Source organism: Podarcis bocagei (assembly GCF_964188305.1).
Source record: "Podarcis bocagei genome assembly, chromosome: 7".
In the NCBI taxonomy this organism is placed as follows: Eukaryota; Metazoa; Chordata; class Lepidosauria; order Squamata; family Lacertidae; genus Podarcis; species Podarcis bocagei.
Window position 1 is genome coordinate 64,094,714 of NC_138132.1, and position 10,552 is coordinate 64,105,265.

Here is a 10,552-nt window from a genome sequence, read left to right on the forward strand (position 1 = left end):
ACTATCCATCAAGATCAACAGTGCCTTCTGGACATTGCACATCTTGTGCCAAGAATAAATGTACAAACAACAACAAACAAAACCCACCCATCATCTTATTTTCAACCAATAAAATCTGAACACAGAGGAATTAATTTTCCTAATACAGTTACTGGCAATGGTAGAGAGAGTGTTTGTTGTACTCTAAAAGAGTTCCCCTGGAAGAATAATAGGAGAGTAGAGCCTACCATGCCATTTGCTAAGTAAAGCTATTGCCAAAATATTCAGAGGATAGTCTGAATACTGGGTTTCCCCAACCCTCCATAGCAAAGTCAGGAAGGGTGCAGTGGGGAGAGGGGGAGAGTCTAGTTTTTGGAAGTGGAAATATTTACACTAATGGGACACATCAGCTGGATCCAGCCCATCAGCTATACGTATTTTGCTAAAGGGTGGAGCAGCTCCTAGCGCCACCCACAATCCATTCCTGACGGCTGTCACTGCGTTGCAACTCACCTCTCTGCTGCCTAACAACCTGCCCAGGGAGATATCAGCAACTACACTGAACTCAGCAGTTCTGGTCCAACTTGGTTTTGCTGACTCATGACCCAAATGTTGTGTTTGCTACCTGGAGCACAGCTGTTTTCTAGAAATGGAAACTTATAATCATCATCTATATACCACTCTTCATTTTTATTTTTATTTTTATTTTTTATTTACATATATATATATATCACAGAGTCATTTGCAGAATAAAGCCATAAAATGCAACATCTGAACAATATAAACAATGCATTAAAACCCAATGAACCAACCTACCCCCTCCTAAAGAGTGGCGATAGTGATACCTTAGATCGTAGAATTGTAAAGTCATCTAGTCCAACCCCCTGCAATGCAAGAATCTTTCATAAAATTGTAGAATCTTAGAGTTGGAAGAGGCCCAACGGAGATCTAGATCAACCCCCTGCAATGCAGAAATCTCAGCTAAAGCATCCATGACAGGTGGCCATCCAACCTCTGCTTAAAAACCTCCAAGGAAGGAGAGTCCATCACCTCTCGCGGAAGTCTGTTCTAATATAGGGCTTGAAACCGCAACCCTGACATTAAAATCCTCCTGTTCAACGGACTGAGCTATTGTGCAGCAAGAGCTTTGAGAAGCCCCAAAGGTCCAAAGGAGAAAGTGTGTCTTAAGTAAGGAATGGAACTGGCACCTGACTCATTTTCCATGGCAGGTAATATAGACACAGAGACGGGGGGCTGCCACTTACATTCACTTTACTTACACTATCACAACCTTACGCAGATGTTTGTGACCCCTGTCATTGCTTGTGCTCCATTTATTTATTTTTCACCTCACCAGCGCACCCAGTTGGGTCATCCTTGCTTACCAGGCTCTGGGAAGGTTGTGGGAGGTCCAGGATGAGGAAACAATGGCCCTCCAGATGTTGTGCTCCAGCTTTCATTGCCCCTGGCAACGCCGGCTGGAGTTGCTGGGAGCTAGCAGGAGTGGAGCAAGCCGATTGGGCGCCTGGGGCGGCGCATGTGTCCTGCACCAAGGGGCGGGGCCAGCCACCAGCGAGGGCAGGACGCTCCGTGGGGCCTCCAAGGAGTCTGCTTGCCTCTTCCCACTCAGCCTCCCTTCAGCTGAGGGGGAGGTGGCGGGAGGACGCGTGGCCCAGGCGTGCTGCAGGTCCTGCGGTGAAGAAGAAGTAGAGTTTGGACTTGATATCCCGCTTTATCACTACCCGAAGGAGTCTCAAAGCGGCTCACATTCTCCTTTCCCTTCCTCCCCACAACAAACACTCTGTGAGGTGAGTGAAGCTGAGAGACTTCAGAGAAGTGTGACTAGCCCAAAGTCACCCAGCAGCTGCATGTGGAGGAGCGGAGATGCGAACCCGGTTCACCAGATTACAAGTCTACCATTCTTAACCACTACACCACACTGGCTCTCCAGTGAGTGCCGCCCAGCATTTTGTCACCCCCCTCAGTGATTACATCCGGGGCGGACTACCCCCACCGCACCCCCTTCCTCTGCCCCTGTATGGGATGTATTCCCACACCCTGCTGGGAGCTGGAGCCTGACAATATCTGGAGAAGCACAGCCTCTCCATTGCCTACTCAAGCCCTTTGAGTGAATGAGATGGAATGGAAGCCCATGAGCTACAATATTGAAACTTGACAAGGGCTGGGGTTGAGAGAAAAGCTTCTCTCCCTCTCTGATAACATTAGAACTCGTGGGCATTCCGTGGCTCTTCTTGCGCTCTTAAGGAAGGAGTCCAATTTTGCATTCCTCCCCCCCCCCAAAAAAAATACACACACCCTGAAAAGGTGTTTGCATGTTCCAATTTATGCATACAGATGCAAATTTAGAAACAGTTACTATAGAACCTTTCTTCTCAGTAATGACGGGACTCGCAGGTGGAGAGCACATATTTTTATAAATCTTTATTATTTGTAAAGGGACTCAATACTTTATTATCCCTATGGAGCTGTGCTGGATCTTTGTGCTTTTGTCTTCCCAGCCGGTGACGCTTTGTGGTTTGCAATGGTGTGTTTTTTTATTCTCTGCTTTCTTTTATTTTTGTTACGTTTGCACTTTTTGTTGCTGTTGTTAATAAATCAATAAAGTTAAAAAAGAGGGGGAAGGAAATAATTACTATAATTTCAATAGACATGCAGGACCTCTCACCCTCATGGGGAAGACTGTGATCAGGTGTATTGCAAGTCTGCTCAAGCTGCTGTCCAGGTGTTAATGGCAGGTAAGGGCTGGTGGAGACTTTCTTCCTCCAACAGGTTTTTGGGAACAGTCTGTTTTTAAAAGAAAAGGCTGGGGCTGTGATGTTTCTGTTGTAAATATATATGTGTGTGTGTTTTAATTATTGCTTCTCCCCCCCCCCCCCACAAACACATACAAACAGCGCCAATGTTTTTAGCTGTTTTGATTTAAACTGTAAGCTGTCTTGTGTCCCTGACAGGGAAAAATGCACTATATAAATAATATTAATATAACAAACAAACAAACAAACAGGCGCCAGGCAAAAACTTTCCTATTTAAGCAGGTCTTTGGCCTCTATCTGTGGCCTCTTAGAGTGGGTGGGGAGTTTTAAATTTATTTTTAATGTATTGTTTTAATGGCTTTTTATGTATCTATGTGAGATTTTGGTTTGTTGGTTAGCATACCCTCCAACGTTTCTTCGGATTAAAATAGGGACATTCTATTTAATAATACCAGTAGTGATGTATGGAAGAGAGAGCTGGACCATAAAGAAGGCTGATCGCCAAAGAATGGATGCTTTTGAATTATGGTGCTGGAGGAGACTCTTGAGAGTCCCATGGACTGCAGGAAGATCAAACCTCTCCATTCTTAAGGAAATCAGCCCTGAGTGCTCACTAGAAGGACAGATCGTGAAGCTGAGGCTCCAGTACTTTGGCCACCTCATGAGAAAAGAAGACTCCCTGGAAAAGACCCTGATGTTGGGAAAGATGGAGGGCACAAGGAGAAGGGGGCGACAGAGAACGAGATGGTTGGACAGTGTTCTCGAAGCTACCAGCATGAGTTTGACCAAACTGTGGGAGGCAGGGGAAGACAGGAGTGCCTGGCGTGCTCTGGTCCATGGGGTCACGAAGAGTGAGACACGACTAAACAACTAAACAACAACAAATTTAATAATAATAACAACAACAACAACAACAACAACAACAACAACAACAACAACAATAATAATAATAATAATAATTATTATTATTTTATTATTTGTACCCTGCCCATCTGACCTGGTTGCTCCAGCCACTCTGGAATGCTTCCAACATATATAAAAACACAATAAAACATTAAACATTGGGGGGGGGAATCCCTATACGGCGCTGCCTTCAGATGTCTTCTATACAGGGCTGCTTTCAGATGTCATAGAATCATAGAATCAAAGAGTTGGAACAGACCACAAGGGCCATCGAGTCCAACCCCCTGCCAAGCAGGAAACACCATCAGAGCACTCCTGGCATATGGTTGTCAAGCCTCTGCTTAAAGACCTCCAAAGAAGGAGACTCCACCACACTCCTTGGCAGCAAATTCCACTGTCGAACAGCTCTTACTGTCAGGAAGTTCTTCCTAATGTTTAGGTGGAATCTTCTTTCTTGTAGTTTGGATGTCTTCTAAAGGTTGTACAGTTACCTATCTCCTTGGCTCAGGGGTTGCATAACTCCATACCCTCCAACATTTCTCTGGAGAAAATAAGGCATCCTAAGAAAAAGCGGGACATCCCGGGATAAAATCAGGAACCATGATGGCTTCTGTAAATGCAGGACTGTCCCTGGAAAATAGGGACACTTGGAGGATCTGGGTTGGTTATAAGTTGCTTTGAGTTGCCATCAGCAAGAGAAAGTGACCAATAAATTTAATAAATAATAATAAATAATAACAGCTGATGGGCAAGCTCAAGGCTGCTCCTGCAGATCTAGTGTTCTTGATCTTTTAACAGGACTGGGCGCTGGGGGCACCTTCAAACGGAGTACTGTCCTCCGTTAAGCAAGTCCCCAAGTCACCCTAGCTGGCTGCATCGTGCTGCAAGACGAAAACATCGTGCAGATTCTTAAGGGCTGGAAGAGACCTGTGATGTTTCACTTAGGGGCTAATTACATATGAAGCTAATGACATGATTAGTAATCACATTGTTGTTGTTTTTTTAATTAAATACCAGGCACAGAGGGATGATAGTCATCAGCACCACAGTGCGTGTTGAGGGAAGGTTTAAACCTTCTTCCCCAGCCGCAGTCTCAGTCATAAACGCCTCTCTGCGTGGCTACTAAGGGAGGCAGTGTGGTGCAGTGGTTAGAGTGTGTCAGACTAGGGGCTGGGAGAGGCCAAGGTTCAAATCCCCCCCCCCACTCGGCCAGGAGGAAGCTCACTGTGTGACTTTGGGGGCCAATCACTGTCTTCTCTCAGCCTGACCTACCTTGCCGGGTTCTTGTGGGGATTAAATGGACAGGGGGAGAAAACCATACATGTCACATTGAAAGCTCCTTGGAGAAAAAGGTGGGCTATAAAGGCAAAAGACAGACAGACAGACAGACAGATATTAACTCTGTGGGAGGGAACTACAAACTGCATGGAGAGTGGGTGTGCAACATGAACAGATGGGGTTTTTTTTTCCCCTGTAAGGGGTTTATAGCAATTTGGCAGGGATTTCTGATCTGAAAAAAGCCACGAGCAATACATTGACACAGCCACGCACCCCCTGTTGCCACGGCCCCAATCCAAAGCATACCAACGAACAGCAGCTTAAAAATAAAATAAAGGGCAGATCCACACCACACAATAAAAATGAATTCAGTACAGGTGTAAAACATATGGCTTCCCCCAAAGAATGCAGGGAACTGTAGTTAGCCCCTCACAGAACTACAATTCCCAAAACTGCAGAGCCCAGAGTATTTTGGTGGGAAGCCGTATGCTTTCAGTGTGCGCTGAATGTGCTTTTAATGTATTCCTGCATTGCAGAGGGGTGGACTAGGCGACCCTATGAGTCCCTTCCAACTCTATAATTCTATTATTCTATTGCACAAAATCAAATCATTGGGTGATTTTCCCTGCCTTGTCTGTTTTCTGTCCTCAAGAGTTTAATAGGACTAGAGTGGTACCTCGTGTCAAGTACTTAATTCGTTCTGGAGGTCCGTTCTTAACCTGAAACTGTTCTTAACCTGAGGTACTACTTTAGCTAATGGGGCCTCCCACTGCCTCTGCGCCGCCACTGCGCAATTTCTGTTCTCATCTTGAAGCAAAGTTCTTAACCTGAGGTACTATTTCTGGGTTAGCGGAGTCTGTAACCTGAAGCGTCTGTAACCTGAGGTACCACTGTACACAAAAAGGAAGATATATATATATTTCCCCCATGCTTTGTAATAGTTCAGTCTCCTCAGTATGCCTGAAAGGACTTGAGCCAAACTCTCACAATTTCTCCTTTGATCCAAATTGCTGAATTGTAAAGCAGGATGATGGGCACAATTAATTGTGTGTCCTCCTGACACGTTAATGTCTTGTCAGCAAGAAATTACAACCTCACCTCCCCAGAAAGAAAACCCCTACGGTTTTAAAAAACTGCTTTTTAACGCTATTTAATAGCTACTCTCCATCTTAAATAATTATCTAATTATAATCTGCTAATCCGATAATCATTGACAAGCAAGAAATGCCCAGTAATCAGGACCTGAACCCCACATAAGACTTTATTGCATCAAGCTGGACTTGGAATTTTCTACAGCTGTTTCATTACTGGCAAGCTTTCTTATAATGAATATGCTATTAAAAGTTTTTTATTATTATTATTAATTTTCACATTAGTCATGTGGTAATTCTTCAATAAATTCCTCTGACTTCTGCATAAATAAGTTTCATTATTCCTCATTATTAAAAGAAACAAACACGTTCTCCTTTGCTGAAAGGAAGTCATATAATTAGATGACCTTCCTGCATATAATCATGAATAAAAAAGAGTCTGACAAGAAACGGGGAAATATTCAATCAGGCATTAGGACATTAACTACAGTTAGTCGAGACACGAGACGTTATTGCACTATCAAATCCTCCCGGAAAGAATATTTTAGAGGCGCGACTCTCCAAAGGAGACTCTCAGTTTTACTATAGCATTAGACAAGTTCCCAGCTTCCCTGCCATTTATCACTGATTTCTTCATTTAGCTCTTTTAAACATGCTTTTAAAACATAGTTGATAAACTAGTAAAAATTGTATACAATGCAAATGACAGCCCAGATAAGTTTTATTGACTTAATGCTTGGGCCATAAAATGATAACAAACAGGATCATTTTGATTTAGGGCATTCCCCCCCCCCCCGGCGTGCTTTTTTATTTTTTAAAAAACCCTCACATTTCAACGGTAAGGCAGAAGTTGAACGTAGTGTTGCTGCCACCTCAAGGTCTCTGAGGAAAAATGTGACAGTTTATCTCAGTCTGCTTCTATCCGACGGGGCTTTATTGATACGGTGCTCAGTGGTGTAGTGGTAAATTTTGAAGTGCCGGGGGGCTCAGCTGGAGAGTCCCCATAGTTATGCCCCACACAGAAGGGGAGTAAAAAACTACAGGCAGCTGTACTGATTTATACACACAGAACAAAAGAACATCAGAATATAGCAAAACGCCCAATGCCATGGGCAGCTCCCTGTGAGCATGGTAGATTTTTCCAATGGCATACAACTTGCAAAGGGCACTGAGCTTTAACATCAGGTCTTCAGTCAGCTGAAATGTGGGTTTTGGCTTTTTATGAGAAACACAAGCTATTTGGGAAGGAAGTGTTCTGTTTAAATTGCTAGTCTGAAGTGGGAACCACGTCAAAGGAAAGGAAAAGTGTACCCGGTCCCTGCTTGGTCTTTTCGCCCTCCTTCTCCAACTTCTTGATGCTTTTGCCATCCTAGGCAATAAACAAATGAATAAATTCAAATCCAATTCAATTCGAATTGCTGAATCAGGCCAAGGATGGGCCATCTAGTTCAACATCCTACTCTCACAATGGCCAACCATATGCCTGTGGGAAACCCACGAGCAGGATTCAAGCACATGAAGTCAAACTGCTATGTTAGCAGCACCAAAGTGATCTCCCCAGGGCACAAGCCTGGGCAGTGTGTATGGAGTGTGTGTATGGAGGCCCTAGGCTGCCCAGATGACAAGACCCCACTCTCAGCCTCACTGATTTAGTCCAGAGGAAAGCAGAACAATACATATGGCAGCTGCTTGGTTACAGGAGCCAGAAGGAGGAACACAAGGTGCCACCCAACCATCTTAGGGATTCCACTCCAGATTTGTGCAGGGTTTACTCCTTAGCCTTTTCTTCTCCTGGAGATATCCTGTAAGGCAACAAAGGTTTAGGATCAGAGTTTTCCTTCTCCTAGATGGGATACCTTTAGGATCAGAGTTTTCCTTCTCCTAGATGGGATACCTACCTTCCCAGGTTGACAAGCCCCGTCTACCCCCACTTCCATCTACAGCATGTGCAGAAACCAACTTCTTGACTGTTGGACCCACTATTAGGTGGAATCTACACACATTTTTTAAAAAAACACACTGTGAAAATGTTTTTTTTAAAAAAGTTTTGAATAATATATTGAATTTGCCATAGCTCACCATCGCCATCTAGTGTCGCATTTGTATATTGCAAATATACATTTAAAACATAAAACATTTAAATAAAACATGTAAAATAAAACATTTAAATAAAACATTTAAAATGTTTAATTTGAAGCTGTATAGCTGAGTCCTTGGTCTTGTCCGCTAAATCCACCGGGGGGAAGTCTCTAACTCATCAATGGCTTGAGACCTATCGGTTACCCTCAGCTGGTTTAGCTGGCAAGTTGAAGACATTCCCAGGGTGTGGCCCCTGTCACATGCTGGCAGCTTCTAGGAGCCACAGGTGAATGCTGAGTGCAGGTGGGGGCCAAAGGTGGACAAACTATCACAGAAGGAACACAACATGTTCCCCTCTGCTTTCCTTTGGACCACATCAGCGAGGCCTGGAGGTGGGAGGCTCCATACGCACTGCCCAGGCTTGCACCCCAGGGTGGTAACTTTGGTGTTGCTAATACAGCTGTTTCACTTCACCCTCAGAGACACACTCCATTGCTTCTCGAGACAGAAAGGTGCCACAAAGTGGTGAATTTGTTCTGCTTTATTTGTTGTTCCACAGTGCTTCCCCGATGCTACCACATTGGCCCACAGTACATTTAAAATAATACAGTATTAGTCCACCTTAACCGTCATGGTTTCCCCCAAAGAATCATGGGAAGTGTAGTTTGTTAAGGATGCTGAGAGTTGTAGCTCCTCCCAGATCTACAATTATCAGAGTACTTTAACAATTAATCCCTTTTCCCAGGAAACTCTGGGAACTGTAGCAGAGAATAGGTATCTCCTAACAACTCTCAACGCCCATAAGAAACTACCCTTCCCAGGATTCTTTGGGAGAGAATGATGACTGTCAAATTGGTATAGGGCTGCTTTACCTGTATGGTGTAGATGTGTTCTCATCTGCTGTCCAGAGAAGCTACAAAACACAACAAAAGTGTGACACCCACCCCAATGCTGTAAGATTTCAGCAGGAAGTTACAGGTTATGTGCTGATTGGAAATGAAGCAGTGTGAGCACCCCAAAACTTCTGCAGGCGTAAATAGTATTGAAAGCAGGATAGCGTGTGACCACCCCAAAAGCATCAGGAGCACAAATCATGAAAGTACAATAACATCAGGGTTGTTCTTTTATCAGCACTGTAAAGGCGCTGAGCAACAATTGCATGCAAACTTATTAAATCACCAGGCTGCAAATGAGTTTAAATGAAAATCTGTCAGCTGTACTAGGTGCCAAGTGTTTTTTGCCCATATTAAAAAGAAATAATAAGTTGGGTGTTTTTAACAAACAAAAAATGCTTCACCTGATTATTATTTTTTAATTCAGAAAAATATGCTGATATGAACACATCTGTAAATCTTTCTATAATAGAAGACCATGAAGTGTGCCTTGGTGATAAACAGCGAAATCTTGACCCCTGTTTAGGTCAATTTGAATCCTCAGGGAAGCCAACCTTTCTTCCATAACATCTACTCATTCTTTGTGTCCCGGGTTCAAAGCATTTTCCAGTCATTAAGATGAATGGGATGCCTTAATGTTATTAATGAGTTAAGTAGCAGTGAGTTCCTCAAACATAAGATTAAAGGATGTATTATATTTTATGTGTGCTTTGGGGTCATAAATTTTACCTAGCCCAATGCATTTGCTGTACTTGTGAACGGGGAGCACACCGGAATCCCTTAAAACACTTTATAACAGGCACTTTATTATAAATGTAACACCTAATTGGGGCCCCAACAATCATAAATTTGCTGCACAGCATATTATATGGCATGCCGTCATGATGTGGCTGCAGCTGTTGAGCTCATGGTGCTCAAAACACTTCAAAATCCGTGCTTGACGGAGAGCTCCGAGGATTCGGACATTTGGATGTCCCCACACAATTACATTAGAAGGAAACTGCCATCTGGCCTCCTTTGTCTCTACTCTGGTTGTAGGAGTCAGCGAGGACTCGTGGCAACCAGGCTTTAATTTGAACAGAGCCTGGCACACAAATCTCAAGTCTGGCACCTGTTATCCGTGCCAGCAGGACTTGCAGATCCAGTGACGATCCAGAAATGTGTGATCTTTTGCCTGGCAGAAAGAAGCACAATGGGGGAAGAGCGTAGCATAAGGAAGCCCAACAAAGTTCTGATATTTCCCATTATGACAACTTTGATGCTTTTGGGTGGGGGGGGGGTGGGGAGGTGGAAACATCAAAACTAATTTCCTTGGCTGGTGCGCAGAACAGTTGCTTCATCTGCCTGTTGGGTCACCCAACACAGTTCTAAGGCTTCATTTTTCCAGGCACAAATCCCACCGAAGGAAGTTTACCTCTGAGCAGGTTGAATCCAGAGAAGCAGATGACCAAGGACCATTCAGTGCTTCCCATTCTCTTTGCATAGACACCTTCCTCAGAAGAGAGGGACATTGTTAGAGGGTAGGCGATATAATATTGTTTGCATAAACACGTTC